General features: G+C 44.0%; 1 protein-coding gene across 14 annotated transcripts in view; it reads right to left on the bottom strand.

The window, feature by feature from the left end:
• The window catches only part of nlgn1 (neuroligin 1), a 729,467-nt gene that overhangs the window by 641,053 nt on the left and 67,224 nt on the right, over positions 1–21,190 (bottom strand). For 7 of the 14 annotated variants that reach the window (XM_038815183.1, XM_038815192.1, XM_038815194.1 and 4 more), the window contains exon 1: positions 8,878–9,346. The exons of 2 other annotated variants lie outside the window; for them this stretch is intronic. The gene's annotated coding sequence lies outside the window, so the exon portion shown is untranslated. 5 more of the 14 variants (XM_038815189.1, XM_038815191.1, XM_038815184.1 and 2 more) reach the window with 5 other exon arrangements.

The raw sequence follows: 21,190 nt of genomic DNA, 5'->3' as shown, positions 1-21,190 counted from the left end.
CGAGTAGATTCAAAACATACCTATAGAGATTGTGATAATGGTTACCCATTACACCAAGGGTGGGCAAACTACGGCCCGCATGCGGCCCGACAAAGGTTTTTATGCGGCCCGCCAATGAGGTGCCCGGAATCATAACCGGCATTTACTTCAGCGGCTTTTCCCCGGCGGCTTTTTAAAAATGCCGGTTATGATTCCGGGCACCTCATTGGCGGGCCGCATAAAAACGCGCGTAGTGGGGTGGATAGGTGGGGCTGTCTCATTGGTCGGTTTAGTTGGGTGAGCGACCAATAGGAGTCCAGATTACAAACAATAAGCCTTATTAATAAGCCTTATTATTGTTTGTAACCTGGACTCCTATTGGTCGCACACCCAACTAAACCGACCAATAAGGCAGCCCCACTCATCCACCCCACTACGCGCGTTTTTATCGTTGACTCGGCTAGGCTGTGCTTCTGTCAGTGTTAAGGATCAGCACAAGCAATTTGACACCTGATTTCAACAAACTGGTAAATGACTGCAGTCAGATGCATCATTCTCATTGACATTGTTCTGTTACTTACTGAGTTACTTTGTTTTTCAAATAAATGTGCTTTTTTTTCTTTAAAGACCTTTTATTTTGGCTATTTAAAATATTAATTATTTTACTTAATATACTCTGCGGCCCTTTAAAATTGTGAATTTCTGAATGTGGCCCTTGCACGGAAAAGTTTGCCCACCCCTGCATTACACCATATGGGCCATTGGTAAAATATTCCATCAAAATCTGCAACCTCATGGAGCCGCATACTCCTCATTCTTCCATTACACCACAGGATCAATACGGAGTGCATGTAGGCATTTCAAAAATGAGCTAAATGCAGGACTGTGGTCATGCTAAATAGTAGAAACAGCATGTTATGGAATTAACCAAGTGATCCCACAACCAGCAAATCAGAAAACATCCTGCTACATTCAGTTGGAAATGGTGGCACACAATTAAACAAGGAGGTGGATCCACAAAAGCCTATCCTCAACAATGGCAGAGGCACACCAAGTGTGAAAAGAAAGGTGAAGCATTTGTAGTGACCTTCAGCTTTAAATGCCAAGTACCAACCCATCCATCTTGACCTTTTCTGACGTCATGAACATCAGTTGTCAACCAATTTAATTTTCTGCATATATCAAATAATAGAGGAGTACTCTACTCACATCAAAAGCCATGATGGAACCTGACAACAACCTGGCTCTGCTGCTGAAGGATTATGATCCAGGATGAGTCACATTTTTAAGCCAAGCTGTTCCAGTGCAGCTACAACACGAGCAATTACCTGACAATGTAAAAAAATTGCTCAAATAAACACTGCCCCAAAAAGTAGGACAAATCTAATATGGACACATCAAACTACTATGAATGATCAGCTAAATGATAGATGTCAACAACAGTGCTATTAATTGGCACTCACTCACAAATAACCTACTCTCTGAAGCTTAGTTTAGGATTTTCTATGGCCATTTGGTTTCAAGCCTTGGTCCAAGCAAGGACAAAAGAGCAGATAAGGGTTGAAAGCGACCGCCCCCACCCACCCCGACTGGTGTAGCATTAAGGAGTAAATGAGAGTCAGTGTCAAAAGGTCCCCACTGGCTAGAGTTATACCTAACACAAAGAAAAAGGTTGTGGTGGTTGATGGTCAAGCACCTTAGCCCGAGACATTGCTGCTGAGCCAAGTCTGGGGCTCAACCATCTTCAGCTCCTTCATCAATCACCTTCCTTCCATCAGGTCAGAAATGGGGTTGTTCAGAGACTGCGGGCCCCAATTGGGCTGAGGGAGGTGATTGATAGTATGGGAATGATGCAGGCAGGGAAGGCCCCGGGGCCGGACGGGTTCCCAGTGGTGTTTTATAAAACGATTGGGGCAGATCCGGGCCACTGCTGGTGAGGGTGTATAATGAAGCAAGAGAGGGGGTAGGGGAACTTCCCGCTAAATGTAGCAGTCTTCCATCTTCCTGATATTAAATAAAGGATAAGGATCCTGAGAGTGTGAGTCATACAGCCCGATATCATTACTGAATTTAGATGCCAAGCTGATGCTAAAGGTGTTAGCCTCGGGAATAGAGGACTACTTCCCGGGGCTGATAGGTGAAGATTGAATCGGTTTTGTGAAGGGGAGGCAGTTGATGGCTGCTTAATGTAATCATGACGCACAGAGGGGCAGGAGCTTGGAGGGGCAGGAGGTGGAAACAATGGACACAGAGAAGCCGTTCAATCAGGTGGAGTGGGAGTACCTACTGGAAGCGTTGGGGCTGTTCGGGCAAGGGTTTGTGGATTGGCTCCGGTTGCCTTATAATGTACTGGTCGCGAGCATGCAGACGAACCAAGTGAGTTTGGGCACTTTGGGCTGCATTGTGGGATGAGGCAGATGAGCCTGCTCTCCCCATTGCTCTTCGCCTGGGCGCTAGAGCCACTGGCAATGGTAGGGCATCGAGGTATTGGAGAAGAATTGAGCAGGGGTGGGGGGAGACAAGCATGGGGTCTCATTGCATGCGGACGACCTGTTGCTGTATATTTCTGACTCGGGCAGTATGAGGCATCATGGGGATTTTAGTGGAATTTGGCCGGTTCTCAGGGTACAAGTTGAATCTGGGGAAGAGCAAGCTGTTCCCAATTGAGTCTAGAAGACAGGAAAGGGGACTATTGGGGAGTTGCCTTTAGGGTGGTGGGGCTGAGTTTTCGAGACTTCAGTATCCAGGTAACGCTGGGCTGGGCGCTAAAGCACCATCTATCAAAGTCAGTATAGGTTTAAGAAGGGCAAATAATGTTTGACTAATTTTCTAGAATTCTTCAAAGATGTAATAAGCAGTGGATAATGGAGATCCTGTAGATGTAGTATATTGGACTTCCAGAAGGCGTTTAATAAGGTGTCGTGCAGAAGGTTAATTCACAAGATGGGATCACATGGGATATGGGGTAACCTATTAGCTTGGATAGAAGACCCGTTAACGGACAGGAGAGGAGTGTGTGAGAGAGAGAGAGAGAGAAAAGTGTGAGAGAGAGAGAGAGAGAAAAGTGTGTGAGAGAGAAAAGTGTGTGAGAGAGAGAGAGAGAAAAGTGTGTGAGAGAGAGAGAGAGAAAAGTGTGTGAGAGAGAAAAGTGTGTGAGAGAGAGAGAAAAGTATGTGAGAGAGAGAGAAAAGTGTGTGAGAGAGAGAGAAGGTCAATGGGTTGATATCAGGATTTGTGTGGGCAAGGAAGACCATGCGATTAGGAGGAATTTCTTGGGAGGGGGAGATGTGGCGGGGGGGGCCTGGCGCTGCCAAATATTATGAATTATTACTGGGTGGCAAATATCGCTATGGTTAGGAAATGGGTCATGAGGGAGCAGTTGAATGGAATCGGCCTCATGTACGACAACATGCTTAAGGGTTTTGTTGTCAGCACCTCTACTACTTGTGCCAGCAGCTACTCCGCGAGCCCAGTGGAGTCAGTTTAAAGTGATACATAGGGTGCATATAGGCAGTATTTGGGGCTGGAGGGTGCCTCAATGTGGGGACCGATCTGCGACAACCAACAGTTTCCGCTAGGGGATTGGACACAAGGTTTCAGGGGTGGCGGTAGGGATAGAGCAATTCAGCAATCTGTGTATAGGGGCAAATTTGCGAAGCTGGAGGAAGTGTACAGGCTGTCCAGGGGGGAATGGCTTTAGGTACCTGCAGGTCCAAGACTTTGTAAGGAAAGGTGCTGTCCTTTCCTGGGCTGATGCCCCTAGGGTTGCAAGTCATGGTGCTGTCAAGGGATGAGATACGAGAGGTGAGATACCCTCAATCACGACACAGGAGAGAAGATAGATGAATCAAAGGCTTTAATCATCTGAGAACTGTACAGCAGCCGAGAAGTGTGCTCATCACATGTTGCCTGAGTGAGCCTTATCTTGTATACCGTTTCCTGGGGGCGGAGCCAGAGGCGGAGTCCCCCAGGGTTACAAGCCCGGTCTTAAAGGGCCAATGCATTAAAGGTAAGGTACTATTATATCAGTTACTGATAACATTAATCACAGGAGGGGAACGTGTATGATGATGGAGTGCGAGGGAGACCTGGTGGGGTACATAAGCATAAATGGGAGGAGAAACTCAGAGGGAAGATGGGTGACGATACGTGGGAAGAGGCCTTGGGGTGGCTGAATGCGTCCTCGCCGTATGAGGCTAAGCCTCATCCAGTTTAAAGTGATACAAAGGGCATATATGATGATGGCAAGGATGAGTAGATCTTTTGTGGGGGGGGGGGGGGTGGAAAGAGGATAGGTGTAGGTGGTGTGCAGGTGCTGCAAATCACGTCCACATGCTTTGGGCATGTCCAAGATTGAGGGGGTTCTTGGATGTAATGTCTGGAGGTGCTGGATGTGGAGGCAGTCAATTCCAGACGCAATATTTGGGGTTTTGGAAGATCCAGGGGGTGAGAGATGGCTGATGTTTTGGCCTTTTTGTCTCCCTGATAGGCTGAAGATGAAGTCTGCTTGGGTAACGGGACTCTGAGCGGGGGTGCAGGCGAGTGACCTGGCAGGATTCCAGAGGCTGGAGAAGGTGGTTAAGTTCGTCTTGAGAGGATCGGTGGATGTGTTTACCCAGAGGGGGAAGTCGTTTATTGATTTCTTTCAGGAGGTTTGAGGGGGTCAGCTGCTGGGGAGGGGGGTGTTTATAAAGTTGTTTAGTTGGTCTGCTTTTGTTTTTTTTAATGAAAATGCCTTGAATAAAATATTTTTAAAAAAAAAAGAAATGGAGATGTTTGAATGGTTACAATGCTCGGTTTCATTCGGCAATCATAATAATAATAAATCTTTATTGTCACAAGTCGGCTTACATTAACACTGCAATGAAGTTACTGTGAAAAGCCCCTAATCGCCACATTTCGGCACCTCTTCCGAGTACACAGAGGGAGAATTCAGAATGTGCAAATTACCCAATGATGAGCATGCGCAAAAGGAGTATGCCGGCCTGCGTCAGCCTTGGTCCTGGCCACGGTGGACCTTGCCACCCATGTCTGGGATAACTGAACAACCAGATGCAGAGGCAGTGACCAGTGAGCAATTCAGCCGGAGTCCTCCCTGTTGTTGCATGCGGCGACATTAGTAGCAAACTAAGAAACGTGCCAATCGAGTCATCCATGGTCTGGCTGTCTATTTCTTCATGCCAAGCTTAAAAGGTCTGGACTGCCCACTCCACTTATCCATTTGGGGCCGTGTAGCAAGGAGCGGTACGCACATGGTCTTGTGGACAACTATCCACTTCAAGTGGGCGTTCACATTGAAGAACATCACATCCTGAATTGGCTCCACAACATCTATGTGGAAGCGGGAGGAAAGATGGCCCGACCATTCCCTTGAGTGGGCCAGTGTGGACGGCGGCAGCTTCTGGTGCACAGTGTGCAAGGCTGGGCCAACTTCTCTATGTGTCGATCACTGGCCACCAACTGTAGCTACGGGCCAGCATCTTCATTTTGGATACCCTGGGTATTCGTGGTGGAGGTCTTGCAAGTGATAAACTCGGAAACCACCATGCGCGTTCCCCGCAAGATGAAACAGTCCTCAATGCTCAACTCCAGTACCTTGATGGTTTAGGCCTTCAAGTCACCCAACCAGACACACTGCTGGACCCCATACAGGATCTACACACACACCCCTCATTCAGGGAAAGCCCCGCTCCCAGATACAGGGAACTTTATATTCCATGGGGGTCACAGGGAAATCGGATTGCCTTTTACTGTGACCTTCATAGGGGTTATAACAACACTACCACTGACCATAAACTTAACTGAACCTTCTAAATAAATACTATGGCTACTACAGAAGGTCACGGGTTGGGGATTCTATAGCAAGTAACTTATTCCCTGACTCTTCAAAGCCCATCATTCATCTACAAGATACAATTTAGGAGTGTAATGAAACACTTCCCACTAGTCGAATCAGTGCAGCTCCAACAACATTCAAGTTTCATAACCATCCAAGACAATGCAGCCTGCTCAATCCATGCCCCAACCATCACACTAAACTAAACACTCACTCAACCACTGGCACACCATGACTGAACTATGTACTATAAGGTGTACTACAAGAACACCCATCTTCCTTTGTCAGCACCTTCCTAACGAAGAACGTCCACCATCCAGAAGTGGGCAGCAGCCACACAGGAAGACCACCTGTGCTACGCATTATCCAGACTTGGAATCATTGTTCTTTCATTGTCACTCGGACTGCAGTAGTTCGTGAAAGTGGCTCACTGCAGCATTGGTCAAGTTTATGTTTTTCTCATTTTTTAATTGGTTATTTTCTACTGGTTATTTGCCACTTATATACTTCCCCAAAATCTGTCCTACACTATAATCTTGTAGGAGTATTTTTTCTGCAATGCTACCACCATGAAAATTTTCCTAAAATGTAAAAATTGTAAGAAATAGATTTGTGTAGTTACTGGAAAAGGACATCCGAAATAAAAATACAAAAAGTTGAAAACACTCACCAAATCACAGAACAAGATAGATAGCATTAAATTTTCAACTCAATGACCTTTGGGCAGAATCAGTATCGACCTGAAATATTAACCTACATTTGTCTCTTTACAGCTATCCCTAGCTGTTGTGCGTTCCGCGCAATCCCCAAGCTGTTTCACGCATTACCTTGTATTCTCAAAATAATTGATGACATAAACACTATTTAAAAATCAAATCACAAATTTGCATTAAATTTCCCAACCCAATTTCTCGATTCCCACAATTACATGAAAACAGAACAGGTTCAATCCCAGGTGCAATTCTCTCTGCCAGTTTATATACCCACATGCCTTTGTACTCAACAGTCCAACGTAAAAGAACATTCATAAATGCAATCACATACAGGGGCTGGTTTAGCTCACTGGGCTAAAATTGCTGGCTTTTAAAGCAGACCAAGCAGGCCAGCAGCACGGTTCAATTCCTGTACCAGGCCTCCCCGGACAGGCGCCGGAATGTGGCGACTAGGGGCTTTTCATAGTAACTTCATTGAAGCCTACTCGTGACAATAAGCGATTTTCATTTTCATTTCACATACCCCCTTACTTTCACCTGGTGCCTGACCTTCCTCTCATGGATGAATTGAAAGCAATGAGTGAAATCTAATTGGTTGAGATTACTGCTTCTGTTATACCAACAATTAAATAAAAAAAAGAGGGATGGTTGGAGACAAAATGGGATAAGTGACAGAAAACAGGAGAGTAATTAGCACAAGACTGCCAGTACAGGCAAACAGATCCATGAACAAATACAAGGCTAAAGTAAGTGAGACACAGTCTTCAACCCAGTTCTTCCAAGAAATCCCAAATCTCTAGATCCACAGAAGTTGTCACATTTCAGCCTCAGAGGCCAAAAGGCTATGCCGTGACTTTTCGTGCCTGCTTCAACCAATTTAAGCTCTTGAACAACCAGAACAGCTCAATGAGAAATCGATCGACCACATCAGTTCACTCTAAGCAACTATACAGAACACAGCGCCCATGCACCAACTAGCCAGGAGTAACACTGGAGATCTACTAAAATATGTTTTGTGATTACTGAACCTATTTCCATATATTGAGTTGTAGTGGGTTCAGTACAAGAATTTAAAATATTTTAAGATTGCTACAAGAAGCAGAACAGCATTTTTTTTAAATCCCAAGAATGAAAACGGTAAATGAGAAAAAATATTTTACAAGTTCTATTCATTACAACTGCAAAAAGCAGTGCTGAAATCTCATTTTTGTTGCCTTCAATTAAGCAGCATTGCTCAGTAGGTAGCAATCGTTGAACTATCCTGAGCCTGAACGCATATGCACTGGAATAAATACATGCACAGATTCGTGATACAATAAAGCTTTTAAGGACGAGCAACGCTTTTGTCCAACTAAAAGGCTGCCTCTGATTATCAAATCGCGCAATGCAAGCGTTTCTAACACGTAAAGGCATCGGTGACCAATTCCACCTGAAGAATATTTTACACTTTACTTTTTAAAGAAAGAACTATCAGGTGCTCCAATTAATTAATTAACGTTGGGTTATCGGCTGAAACGCTTGCAATGTAATGTATTTTGTGGCAGCACAGATTGATATTACCCTAGAATTTTATAGCAATATATGTGACACATTCAAATTCCATATTTGTTTCAACAACTGAAAACATATTTAAAGCGACTTTCGATTGCATTTTAAAAACAAGATGCACGTTCAGCTGTATAGCCAGTGCCCTCAGATGTCTCTTGCTTGCAAAAGGCAATGCTGCACATCAATCACAACATCAGGTGCGTTTGATTTGCTGGCATGTTTCTGTAGCTTGCCAAAAATCTTTTGCAAGCTATATAAACTTTTGTTATTAGCAACCCCGAGATGCGGAATAGAATAGGAATTAATATCGCATAATACATGCAAATCTAAAATTAGGCAGAAATAAAACAACAATTTTGTATGATTATTCTGGAGACCATATGCATTTGTGACATCATGCCCTCCTAGGATGTGTGATGAAAGCTCAACTCCTCTTAATTATAAGTCAATTAATATAAGTAATTTGTACGGTTCATTTTAATTAAAGCGGTTGGAAATTGATTTCGTTCTGCCAATGAGACTCAGGTTTTCTGCAATTTATACTTAAATAAAATAAAATAATTTGGTAAAACAATTGCAACAGCGACAACACCACGTTATGTAGACAGTAAACGCACAAAAAAATTGTACTTCCACATTTTTGATTTGAAAATGCGTTTTTGGCAGCAATCGTTTTGGAAAATTGGACTGTTTCCGATATCCCCCAAATCAACGACTGACATACATACTAACGTGTTTTACCCACTGGACATTATACGTATATGTCACGTATACTTAAAATAATAAACCAAAATTCTTTACCAGTACCAGAGCTCCTAGCTACAATCTGTGGGCTTGCCAAACGGTTGGTATTTATTAGCTATTCACGTACATCATGTGAAAAAACATGCGACTTGAAGAATCTTCCTTGTTTTTCCCCTTCTCACTCTAATCGACGGCACGATGCACTCGACACTTCTACAGCTGCGAAAGGATTCGAGCTCGCTGCTATTCAGAGACTACATACCAACATTTGTCGAATTTGCAATAGTTTCCCCATTCACCACCATTAAAACCCAGCAATCGTACAACTCTATCTCGTCGGGGTAATCCTAGTCAGTGCGTTTTTCATTTCAATTCCTGTAAACCTAATTTTTGGCGACTTCCTTTGAGGTTTGCATGAGAGATCCGAAGGAATTTAAGGTCTTTGCGCTATAAACCGTTCGCAGACCGGATGCATTTCGCGAAGAGCCTCGAGATGTGTTTTCGGTGATGAGCTTTTTCACACAGGTTTTACCATTCAGCTGTACTTCAAAACGGCGCACAGATACACCTAGCGGCGACTGGATGACTGACACCTCCCGGCTCTGCCATTTTCTGGAATTACCTTCACTTGCTTGCAGCACAGTGCTGGAATCCTGGCATTTGCTTTGAATCGTTGAATCTAACAGATTTTTAAAATGTCGTTCATGGTATTTTTTTTTAAAAAGCCTTCTAGATACAATATGCTCTGAAAACTGCAAAACTTTATTTCAAGAAACAATTAATTTGTGACATAGTTTATATAGTGTAGGAGTTATGGGGAAATGGGTAGTCAAGTATTCTCGGTGACATGTAGGACGAAGCAGTTTAGGCAAAACTGCCTGATATAGCGAGTGGAATGAATTTGGGGACAAGCTTTGTCGATGCGATACTTATAGAGCTGCATTTAAATGGAGGATTACGGGGATAATTTTCACATAATTGTGTAAATTAGGTTAATATCAGCAACATTGGGCGGTATTTGAGACCATTGGCTAATCTAATCCGGTGAATTTCCTGTCGGGTGGATTACTTCACAAATCTTCGAGAGGGGGAAGAGTTAAGACGAGGCAATGCAGTGTAAAATAATAAACTTGAGAGATATGGAAAGACATATTCGTGTTAATGAAAGAGTTTGTGGACTAAGAAAATGGTGGGGAAAAAGAAGGAAAGAGAAGATGGCAAAATTGCAGTGTTTATATCAAATGTGCAAAGTATGGAAATGTGGTCAGGAAAGTAGAAGCGTTGTGACATTTCAAAATTTTTGACCTTTTTCATTGAAAGATGACATTTACCCATTGATTGTTTTACAAAATGTATATTCACACAGTTTTTCAAAAATCGCTGCGATTAAATATTGTTAAAATAGCGGCGAGCTAATCAGTGAAATTGTTTCACCATTCATAAATATAATGTTTGCATACCTAGTGGGTAGGAAATCCTTGGTGCTATGCACGCAACAGAGGTTATAAACCCTCTCATCTGCGAATAGGGTACATCAAAAAGTAGGCAAGAGATGGAAACAGGGTAAACGCATTCCAAATAGAGTGAAGGGGTTACATCAAAGGTAGAGGTTCCATGAATAAGAAAACAAAAACTTTAAAAAGCCATGCTATAAATATGGATGAGATAGGACAGACCACTACTTTATGTAGAAAGGTTACAGAAAGTGCTGAAGAGCGAAAATTAAATACTGACAGCCCAGATGGGAAACTTTTTTATAAGTCCATAAAATTTTAAAAGGAGGGCAGCACAGTGGCCTAGTGGTTAGCACAACCGCCTCACGGCGCTGAGGTCCCAGGTTCAATCCTGGCTCTGGGTCACTGTCCGTGTGGAGTTTGCACATTCTCCCCGTGTCTGCGTGGGTTTCGCCCCCACAACCCAAAAATGTGCAGGGTAGGTGGATTGGACACGCTAAATTGCCCCTTAATTGGAAAAAATAATTGGGTAATCTAAATTTAAAAAAAAAATTTTAAAAGGAAAGTCAAAGAAAATATGAAACCATTTGGAGACAAAGAGGAGCATTATGTACTTGACAATGAGGAAATGGTAGTGATTCTTAAGTTTTTCATGTTAATCTTTAACCAACTGCTTTGGGAGTAACTGAGAAGAATGTAAAAGAGTCATCACTGGAGATAAGTATTCAAATAGGAATTGCATTTTTTTTAAAACAAGAAATTATAGACCAATTAGTCTTACTTCTGTTATGGTAAATGTCAAAGGGCTACTTTCCAAAACCCAAAGAAGGGCATGAATATGAGAAATGTAGACATATGTTGTCCATAACTTTGTGACCAGGAGGTGCCCAATTGGTAATCTGGATCTTGTACAATTATTCCTATTACAGTCCATAATACGAGTTTAAATTACTGTACGATTGGAAATCCATGAGCTATTCAGAGACAATAATCTTTAATTTTAAAAAATGTGGTAGATGTTATAGAGGTAGATTTTCAGAAGACATTTCATAAGATTCCACATAAGAAATTTGTTATGAAAATGTAGCTACATAGTGTTTGAGATTACATTTGATTTTAATTTAGATAAATATGAAAGGAATTATTTTGTGTTGTCTATGCTTCAAATTAATAGTATGGCAAACTAAGGTAAAAAGGAGATTGCAGGAAGATAGAGAAAGGTTAATAAAATGGGCAGCTGTAGGGCAAATAGGGATCTATGTAGAAAATTACAAAATAGTAGGTTTGTGGAACAGTGAAAAAAATCAAAATATAAATATTGTAAAATAAAATGAGAGAGTGAGGGAGATATAGTAATGCAAATAAATAAATATTTGAAGATAGGAAAATGCCCAAAAAACCTTATTTATATATTAATGTTCCTTTGTATAAAACCCAAAAGATGATGTCAAATTTGTACAAGACGTTGATTTGTTAGGCCACAGTTTGAATATTGAATGCAGTTTTGGACATCTTATTAAATGAAAGGTATCAAAGTTTTAAAAAAGTGCAACAGTCATTCACAAAAATGACACCAAGACCAATGAGTAACAGCTTAAAATGTTCAGAAAATAAAAGCAGAAAATCAATAAATGCTTGAAATCAAATGAAACTAGAAAATAATTGGTACATGCCTAAAAAAACAGAATCTGTCTTTTTAATTCATTTTTACGGGATGTGAGCTTCGTTGGCAAGTCCAATATTTGTTGCCCATCCCTATTTGCCCTTGAAAAGGTGGTGGTCAGCTGACTGCTTGAACCGCTGCAGTTTATATGGTGCCGAAGCATCCACTGTGCTGTTCAGGAGAGAGTTCCAGGGTTTTGACCCAGTGACATTGGAGGAACGGCGATATATCTACAAGTCAAGATGGTGAGTGACTTCGGAGGGGAGGGGGGGGGGGGGGGCTTTCAGGTCATGATGTTCCCATGTAATTGCCCTTGTCCTTCTAGATGGTAGTGGTTGGGGTTTTGGAAGGTGCTGCTGAAGGAGTTTTGCCCTTTACAGATGCTAACTGAACATTTGTATGTTTTCCAGCATTTTCTTCTTTAATTTTTGAAAGAAAATTGGACCTTAATCATATGTTGCTATTAAGACATAGACTAAAACATTATTAAAAAGCAAATTGACAAAGTGTTAGGAAAGTAAAAGTTTGGGGAAAACAAAGGAAAAACAAGGCAAATTGGATTCATGTAAATAGAGCCAGCTAAATGAGTTAGCACTGGCACAGATACGATGGGATGAATTGTCTCCATTTTTTATATTCTATGACCTATTTATTCTTTCAGTCCTCATATCATTGCACATACCTTTATTCATTTTGTCTTGAAATACAATTTGATATCACATCAGCATATAGTCATGAAAACAAGTCTGTTTAGCTGTGAAGGTTTGCAGTTATGATCGATAGCTTTCAATGAGAACCAATAGATGAGTACATTAATTAAATGATGAAATGCATGAACACTGCCCAGAAGTAGGGTGACAAACCTAACCAGGTGAATAAGGAAGTTTAGCTTGTTGATAAAGTGGAGATGATGAACTTCAGAATAGTTTAGATGAAGCATGTTATATGGTATGAAAGCTTCCTAATATGATTAAATTCCACCAATCCAGTTTTAACACTTAGATCCATATGTATAAAAATATGCAGTGACAATCAAGCTTGTAATTGTGACAGTTGTCCTCTGTAGTACATTGCAGTATATGCCCATGGGCAATTATGATCCTTATGTATTGCTGTATATAAACTCTGAAGCAACATAATTTACAACATAAACTCTGAAGCAACATAAAAGTAATACTTTTTGGGAAAGTTTTATTCCAATCCCGTTGGAAATATGATCTATGAATGCAAATGCAAAAAGAAGAGAGGATATAATATTTGATTGATATTCTGTGGGCTTTGTTTAATTACTTCTGGGAGCATAGAAATCTTTTTGTAAAATTTGAAGATGCATCTGTGGTTATTCATCTCCCTCTAGAGGTTAAACAAAGTTGGAGGGAGTCTTTTAACAATACAGCTTGTATGATCTGTTGGAAGAGTAAACTCAGGTGGCTAGTGGTATGTATCAGGGAATACACCCTGCTGGTAAAGAGTCATATGATCTGAAGTGTGGCATGTGATCTGCAGTGCTATCAGCAGTGTTTTATGCAGACTTCCAGTTCTTCATCTTAAATTTGTATAAGCAACACCTCTTAATAAAACCTCTCATCATGTTTGAAGGAATCTAGAGTGTGGGCACCTCCATACCTTTTCTCTTTGTGGCTAACTAAGATATAATAAAAGAGAAAACTGGCGATGAGGATTGAGGCAAGAAAATAAATTCCTGAAAGAAGATAATCGTTGCAGAAAACAGTGGAGACAGTATTGAGATCAGAGGAAGATTCTCAGGCGTGAACTCACATACACACGTTGAGCGAAGTATGCCATTAATGCTGAAGGTTTTTTTTAAAAATATTGATTACACCAATGAGTAAAGAAGAGTTTGAAAATGTGCTTGTTGTGAAGTGGATAGAGTCTGGGTACAGGAACTGTGCACAGAACCTAAACAGGCTCCGGGGAATGGAAATTCAGAAGCCTTCCCAATCTGTACAGGACCTACACAGGAAAAAGTCAAATCACAATCGGGCATAAAGAAAAACATTTCTAATTTGCATTGTGAATAATGGGATAGTTTGTGCTATACATTTAAAAGAATTGGAAGGGAGGAAGTTGGTTGAAGTATGGACCCTAGGAACCGGTATCTGGAATGGCATGAAACATGTGCATTACGGATGCATTTGATCGATTTCCAGTGGCAGCATGTAGGTGGAAGTCGCACGTTGGGTAGCTCTTGCTCAAGGCTCTAGTTTTTGGATTTTAATGCCCTTTTCCGGGGGAAAGTTTTGAACAAGCTGGTGCAGGAAGGCAAAAGGAGGGTTGGGAATGTCTCAGACCCAGAAAAAAGCCACTGGGCAGAAGGGGGTGAGTGAAGGTTCGGCATCGAATGAACGGGTCAACCCGGCAGCAGAAAAGCTGGCGGAGGCTGGGTCATTGGGTGGGGCCAGTTCTTCACAGTGGAGACTTTGAGTGAGTGATGGCGGAGAATTTGAGAGGCAGTTTGCCAAGCACATGCAGGTGATACAAAAGGAGATGATGGCTGTGATGAACGAATGGGTGGAGGAGGCGATGGCACCGGTGAAGGCAGAGGTGCTGGAGACATCAACCGAGGTACAGGAGCAAGCAGAGAAGTTGAGGGGGATGGAGGAAGCTCTTTTGCACCATTGCAACCAGTTCACTTCAATGTGTGAGGAGCTGCAGAGGGTGATGGAAGCCAACAAAGAGAGAGTCAAGGTGGAGGACCTGGAGAATAGGTCGAGGTGGCAGAGTTTATGAATTGTGGGCTTGCCTGAGGGAGTAGGGAGCCCGAGGCCGACTGAGTACTTCACAAAGATGTTGGCCGAGTTGTTGGGGGAGGGTGAAGAACCCTTTTGGTAGGAGCTGGATAGGGCTCTGGCCCAAGCAAACGAGTCGCCAAGGACGGTCAGAATTTGCTTTCACAAGTTTCATGTTAAAGCGAACGTCCTGAGTTGGGCATAAGGTGAAGTGGGAAGGAGTTGGTATTTGAATATCCCAGGACCTAACTGTGAAGCCAGCAAGAAGGCGGGCAGCCTTCGGTCGGGTGAAGGCTTACTCTACGATAATGGTGCGAGATCCGGCGAAGCTGAGGGTGACCTACAACTTGAGAGACCTCTACTTTGAGACGATGGAGGCAGCGGAGGTGTTTGTGAAGGCCGAAGGACTGGGGTTGAAATGAGAGATGGGACTGAGGTTTGGCTTTGGACTGAGGGGTTAAATGTTGTGTACAGCCTTTATTTCTCATTTCAGGTTGTTTATTGTTTTGTATTTGGGGGGGAAACAGTTGAGTTGATGGGAAAGGGTAGTTTACCTTCGTTATGGGCTATAGTTGGGTGTGAATATATTGAGATTTGGGGTTATGGCGGTTTTCTGGGGAGCGGTATTTTTGCACGAGTTATGTTTGTATGTCTTTGGTTATGGGGAGGTGACTGGAGGCAGGGGGCCTGGCAGGGGCCTCCACACAAGTAAGTAAAGGTTGGCAAGTGAACGGGAGCGTGGTGGGGTGGGGGGGAGGGGACAGTGGTCATTGGAACCCGGTCAAACAGGTTTCGATGGGCCTGGGAAGTGTGAAAGGTGGGGGGGGGGGGGATATGATCGATACTGGGACAGGTGTTTTCAAGAGGAAGTGAATGGGGGGATTCTGGGAGGGGAGAGGGGTTCGACGGCAACAAAGGGACTGGGTGTGTCAGGCCAAAGGGCAGGGCCTGGGGTTATGTTGATGGTGGATAGGAAGGGCGGGGGGAGGGGGGGGGGTGGCGTTGAGAGCCCCCCCCCCACCCCGGTCAGAATAGTAACGTGGAACGTGGGGTGGTTAGGGGTCCGGTGAAAAGGCTGAAGGTTTTTACACGTTTAAAGAGCATAAAGGCCGACATGGTGATGCTGCAGGAGACCCCCTAGGGGTGAAAGATCAGGTGAGGTTTCAGAAGGGTTGGGTGAGTTATTGAGATATTGGTGGGCAAGAGGGTGAGGTTTCAGATGGAGAAGGTGGTGGCAGACCATGGAGCAGGTACGAGATAGTGACGGAGGTGTTAGAGGGGAGGTTTGTGGTGCCAGCAAGGGTATATTGCCCGAACTGGGATGAAGTGCGGTTTGTAAAGAGATGCTGGGTGTCATTTTGGATGTGGATACCCATGGGTTAATGGTGGGGGGGGGGGGGGGGGTAATTGGAATATGGTGCAGGAGCCGAAGGTAGTGTAGCCACCTGGGGTGACCACGTCCCGATTACAAAATGGACACTTGCAGAGAAAGAAGGGAAAATTGGACAATGCTAAGAAACCAAGCAGGTGCAAGGTTTGTCTGTGGATTGGAGTTTGCAGCTCCCAGACAAGACCGATACTACCAGCCATGAGCATACTAATGAGCTATCTCCAGGGACAAAAGAGAAACATTTAAGCAAACTATACCAGAGCAGACATCCCGGCGCCAATGGAGACTAAAACAAAGGCAGGCCAATGGTCACCTAGGGCCCAACCAGCGATCAGGCAGCCACCCCTTTACTGGAGAAAATCAATAGATGATTAGGATATGGTCCAATTAATTGGGGCCAAGTTCAAGGACCGCCCAAAAGAGCACAAAGCCCCTTTGGGGTATAAAAAGGAGCCCCCAAGACAGATCGCCCTCTTCTTCATCTTCATCATCTTGGCCTTGGTTCTCAGTGACGAGAGACCCGCCAAGCACCAGACAAGTAAGTCTAAAGTCAACGCACGCCACGAGATAGGTGCTCCTAGCTACTATTCTATACAAGTTCGATGCCAGCAGCCTCAGAACCGGACAACGGCCATTGTTCCTCTGACTGAGTGGGCACCCGAAGCTAAGTATAGGCTCTTAGTAGTAGTGATAGTTTACATAGAACAGTACAGCACAGAACAGGCCCTTTGGCCCTTGATGTTGTGCCGAGCAATGATCACCCTACTCAAACCCACGTATCCACCCTATACCCGTAACCCAACAACCCCCCCTTAACCCTACTTTTTAGGACACTACGGGCAATTTAGCATGGCCAATCCACCTAACCCGCACATCTTTGGACTGTGGGAGGAAACCGGAGCACCCGGAGGAAACCCACGCACACACGGGGAGGTCGTGCAGACTCCGCACAGACAGTGACCTAGCCGGGAACTGAACCTGGGACCCTGGAGCTGTGAAGCATTTATGCTAACCACCATGCTACCGTGCTGCCCCGAATTTAGTGAGTAGAGTTTGTGCATTAGTATAATTGACTGTGTGTGTAAATAAATGTGCATTGATTTCAAACTTACTAACTGGTGTATTGAGTCTTTGATCAGTATTCGGTTTTGAACCTTGTGGAGGTATCGAAAGGATACCTGGCGACTCTTGAGCTAACATAATTAAAACAGAGCAATTAAGGAGAGAGCATAACGAGCAACAGTGGATAGGTCTCAGCTGCACTCGCTGGCCCACTTAGCAGAGTAAGAAGTCTTACAACACCAGGTTAAAGTCCAGCAGGTTTGTTTCAAACACTAGCTTTCGGAGCACTGCTCCGGGAGAAGGACTCCCGCAGACCACTTTATCCGCGAACAATCCCAGATCCAATCTCCATAACGGACGTTGCACTCGCTTCTCACCAACCCGCAAATCCACCCAATGTGCGGGATGATCCGACACTACAATTGCCGAGTATTCCGTCCCGACCACCCTCGGTATTAGCGCTCTGCTCAGAACAAAAATGTCAATACGAGAGTAAACCTGATGAACATGAGGAAAAAAAAGAAAACTCCTTCGCCCTCAACCGTATAAACCTCCATGGGTCTATACCCCCTATTTGTGCCATAAAGCCCTTCAATTCCTTTGCCACAGCCGGCCTCCTCCCTGACTTTGATAATTCCGGATCAATGACCGTGTTAAAGTCACCACCCATGATCAAGTTATGCGACTCTAAGTCCGGGATCTTACCTAACAACTGCCTCATAAACTCCACGTCGTCCCAATTCAGAGCATATATGTTCACGAGCACCACTCGTACACCCTCTAGCCTTCCACTCACCATTATGTACCTACCCCCTATCTGACATGATTCTCCCCGCCTCGAATGCCACTCACAATTGCTACCCCCCTAGTCTTTGAGTCCAGTCCTGAGTGGAACACCTGGCTAACCAACCCTTCCTCAATCTCGTCTGATCTATGACCTTAAGATGTGTCTCCTGTAACATAGCCACGTCTGCCTTCAGTTCCCTCAGATGCGCAAACACGCAAGCCCTTTTGACTGACCCATTCAGTCCTCTCACATTCCACGTAATCAGCCTGGACGGGGGGCTTCCACCCCCTCCTTCCTGCCGACTAGCCATCACCCTTTTTAGGCCATCCCGGGCCTGCGCCCCCCGCTCCCCGAGCACCCCCATGAGCAGCAGCTGTTCCCGATCTCCTATTTATTCCCCGACAATAATTCCTCCCCTGTCAGGAAAGCAGTCTCCCCCCCAACTTTCCGCCCACCCCACAGCACCAGAAACCTCATCCCCCAGGCCAGGCACCAGTTTAGCACTTGCTCACCCCACACTACGCTTCCGAGAGTCAGCTGAACCATGCTGACCCCAATAACCCCTGCCCCTGGCGCCAGTCTGTCTTCCTATTGTTCGAACCTCTCCCCCCACATGAATAAACCTGATAACAGCATCACATTCCCCAGTGAGTAAACAACAGCGACAACAAACAAACAAAAAGATGCAATTAGCAGAAACCAGTGAAGAAAGTCCCTTAGGCAAGATCCAGTCTCCCAAAGAAAAGCTCTAATTTAAAGACCCCCCTCTCCCCTCACATCAAGTCTCTGCAAGGCAAAGCACCCTACAACCATCACCGCATCCGCCTTTAGTTTCACGCAGACCGACATGAAATATCTTCTTTTAAATAAACCAATACAGTGTTGCGAGCCATCGCTACAAAACATATCCACAACTTACGTGTCCTCTAAAATCATCTTGAGCTTCTTTTCTTTAATGAATGCCTATACATTGTCCAGCATCTCAAAATAAAAGTCTCGTTCCTCGTGCGTAACCCACAGCCTCGCTGGGTATGCCATCCCGAACTTCACCTCCTTCTTAAAGAGGTTCGCCTTTGCCCAATTGAACCCAACCCGTCTCTTGGCCAGCTCTGCTCCCAGGTCCTGATAAATACGCAATTCACAATTCTCCCATTTGCTGCTCCATTCTTTCTTGGCCCACCACAGGACAAGTTCCTTGCCTGTAAACCGGTGAAAACGTACCACCATGGCCCTCGGCAGGTCGTTCGCCCTGCACTTCCTCGCGAGGGCTCTATGCGCTCTATCCACCTCCAGGGGCCGAGGGAACACCCCAGTCCCCATCAACTTCTCCAGCATGTCCGTCACATATGCCCTCGCATCCGAACATTCATAGCCTTCAGGGAGGCCAACGATTCTAAGGTTCTGCCTCCTGGACCTATTCTCCAGGTCCTTCAGCTTCTCCTGCATCCTCTTTCGGCGGTCGTCCAGCACCTCAACCGTGTTCTCCAGCACGGTTATATAGTCAACCTGGTTGGATAGCTTTTGTTCGATCTCCCATATCGCTTTCTCCTGGATCTCCTGATTCAAAACTACTTGAGCGATCGAAGTCTTGATTGGGTCCAGTGTATCCTTTTTCAGCTTGGCGAGGCAATCCTCAAAAAACTTCACCACCTGCTTCATCGACTACTGAGCTGCCTCTACTCGGCCCTTTCCCTCCGCCATGCTGTCCCACAATACCACCTCCGCTTGCTTCTCGCTACCAGGACTGAGTCTTTTCACACTTCTGGTCCAATTCTCCATACACCAGAGAGGGAATCCTCCTTACTGTAACACAGTTCACCGATTTATGCCAAAAATCCAAGAAAAACAGGGGCAAAAGGTCCAAAAGTCTATTACAAGCAGAAGCTATTGAATGTGCTACCTACTCCTCCATGGCCGCCACCAGAAGTAGAGATGCAGCTGTATTGTTAATACCTCAGACAATTTATCATCAAAAGCTTGAACATCTTCCTTTGAAACCATCAAATGTAATCCTGAGGACACATGCAGAAGAGGCTGTGCCATTAAAAAGGTGCATTATGGCGAGAGTTGAAGAAAATGGACAGACAGTGGAGATGCTCACATTGTCGGTGGAAATCTTCCTGCATGGTAGGCAAGGATTAAACCCAACTGGGGAGCAGTAACTTGCAACAACTTCTGATGAAGTATGAGAAAGTGTTTGAAGATTGACTAGGTTTAATGACGAGGTGAAGTGCAGCTAAAAATCAAGCCAAACAATACACCAAAATATCTTAAAGCTAGAACCGTACCATATGCTATTAGGTCAAAAGTTGAAGAACAGCTGAATAAGCTATTCCAAACAGGAGTCCTTGAACCAGTTGCTGCAAGTGATTGGGCAAAATCATTTGTTCCTGTATTGAAATGTGATGGCTCAAGTGAGAATCCAAATGAGATCACTATCTACTAGCGCAGATTGAAGACTTGTTCCTGGGCTTTCTGGAGGGCAGAAATTTGGTAAAATTTATCTTTCACAGGTAGATTTACAAATGAATGTGGCTGCAAAATCATAGCTGCTATTCACCATTGTGATGCACAAGGGTCTGTTTCATTACAGAAGACTTGCTTTTGGAATAACATCTGGTCCTGCTCTTTTTCAGAGGTCCATGGATCAAATTCCACATTAGGATAAATGGAGTGTAATGTTATTTAGATGGCATCTTCATCACTGTTTGAGGTTAGCAGGAAAACTTCAAGAACTTGGAAGCTAATCTGAAGCATCTACAGTGCCACAATCTTCCAATTAAGAAGGAAAAGTCATATCATTGATAAAGATGGCTTACATAAGGAGCCGAAGAAGATGGCAGTAATCTGAGAAGCACATGTCCTCAAAATGTAACACAATTAAAAGTTGATTTTGGATTGATCATTTATTATGGTCATTTATTGCCGAACTTAGCCACACGATTGAAGCATGTATGCACCTTGTTATACACCAAACAGGTATGGCAGAAGAATAGAAAAGTATATACAATGAGATAAAAGATGTCTTACAGAAGCCAGCTGCTGGTTCACGACAATCCCAAACTGAAGTTACAACTTGTGGGGTTGGAGCAGTTGTCTCAGACTGAATGCCTTCAGGAGAGGAGCGACTGTTTCACACATTCTTACTGGCGCAGAACCTAATTACGCTCAGCTAGAAAAGAAGCTCTGAGCATAATGTTTTGGGGTGGGAAGAAGGTTCCTTTTACACCCTTTTACTCTTTTAATGGATTATCCCCGCTATTC

This window comes from Scyliorhinus canicula, chromosome 13 (assembly GCF_902713615.1).
Source record: "Scyliorhinus canicula chromosome 13, sScyCan1.1, whole genome shotgun sequence".
NCBI lineage: Eukaryota > Metazoa > Chordata > Chondrichthyes > Carcharhiniformes > Scyliorhinidae > Scyliorhinus > Scyliorhinus canicula.
The sequence above is the reverse complement of the archived record's forward strand: the minus strand, read 5'-3'. Positions and strand labels throughout refer to the sequence as shown.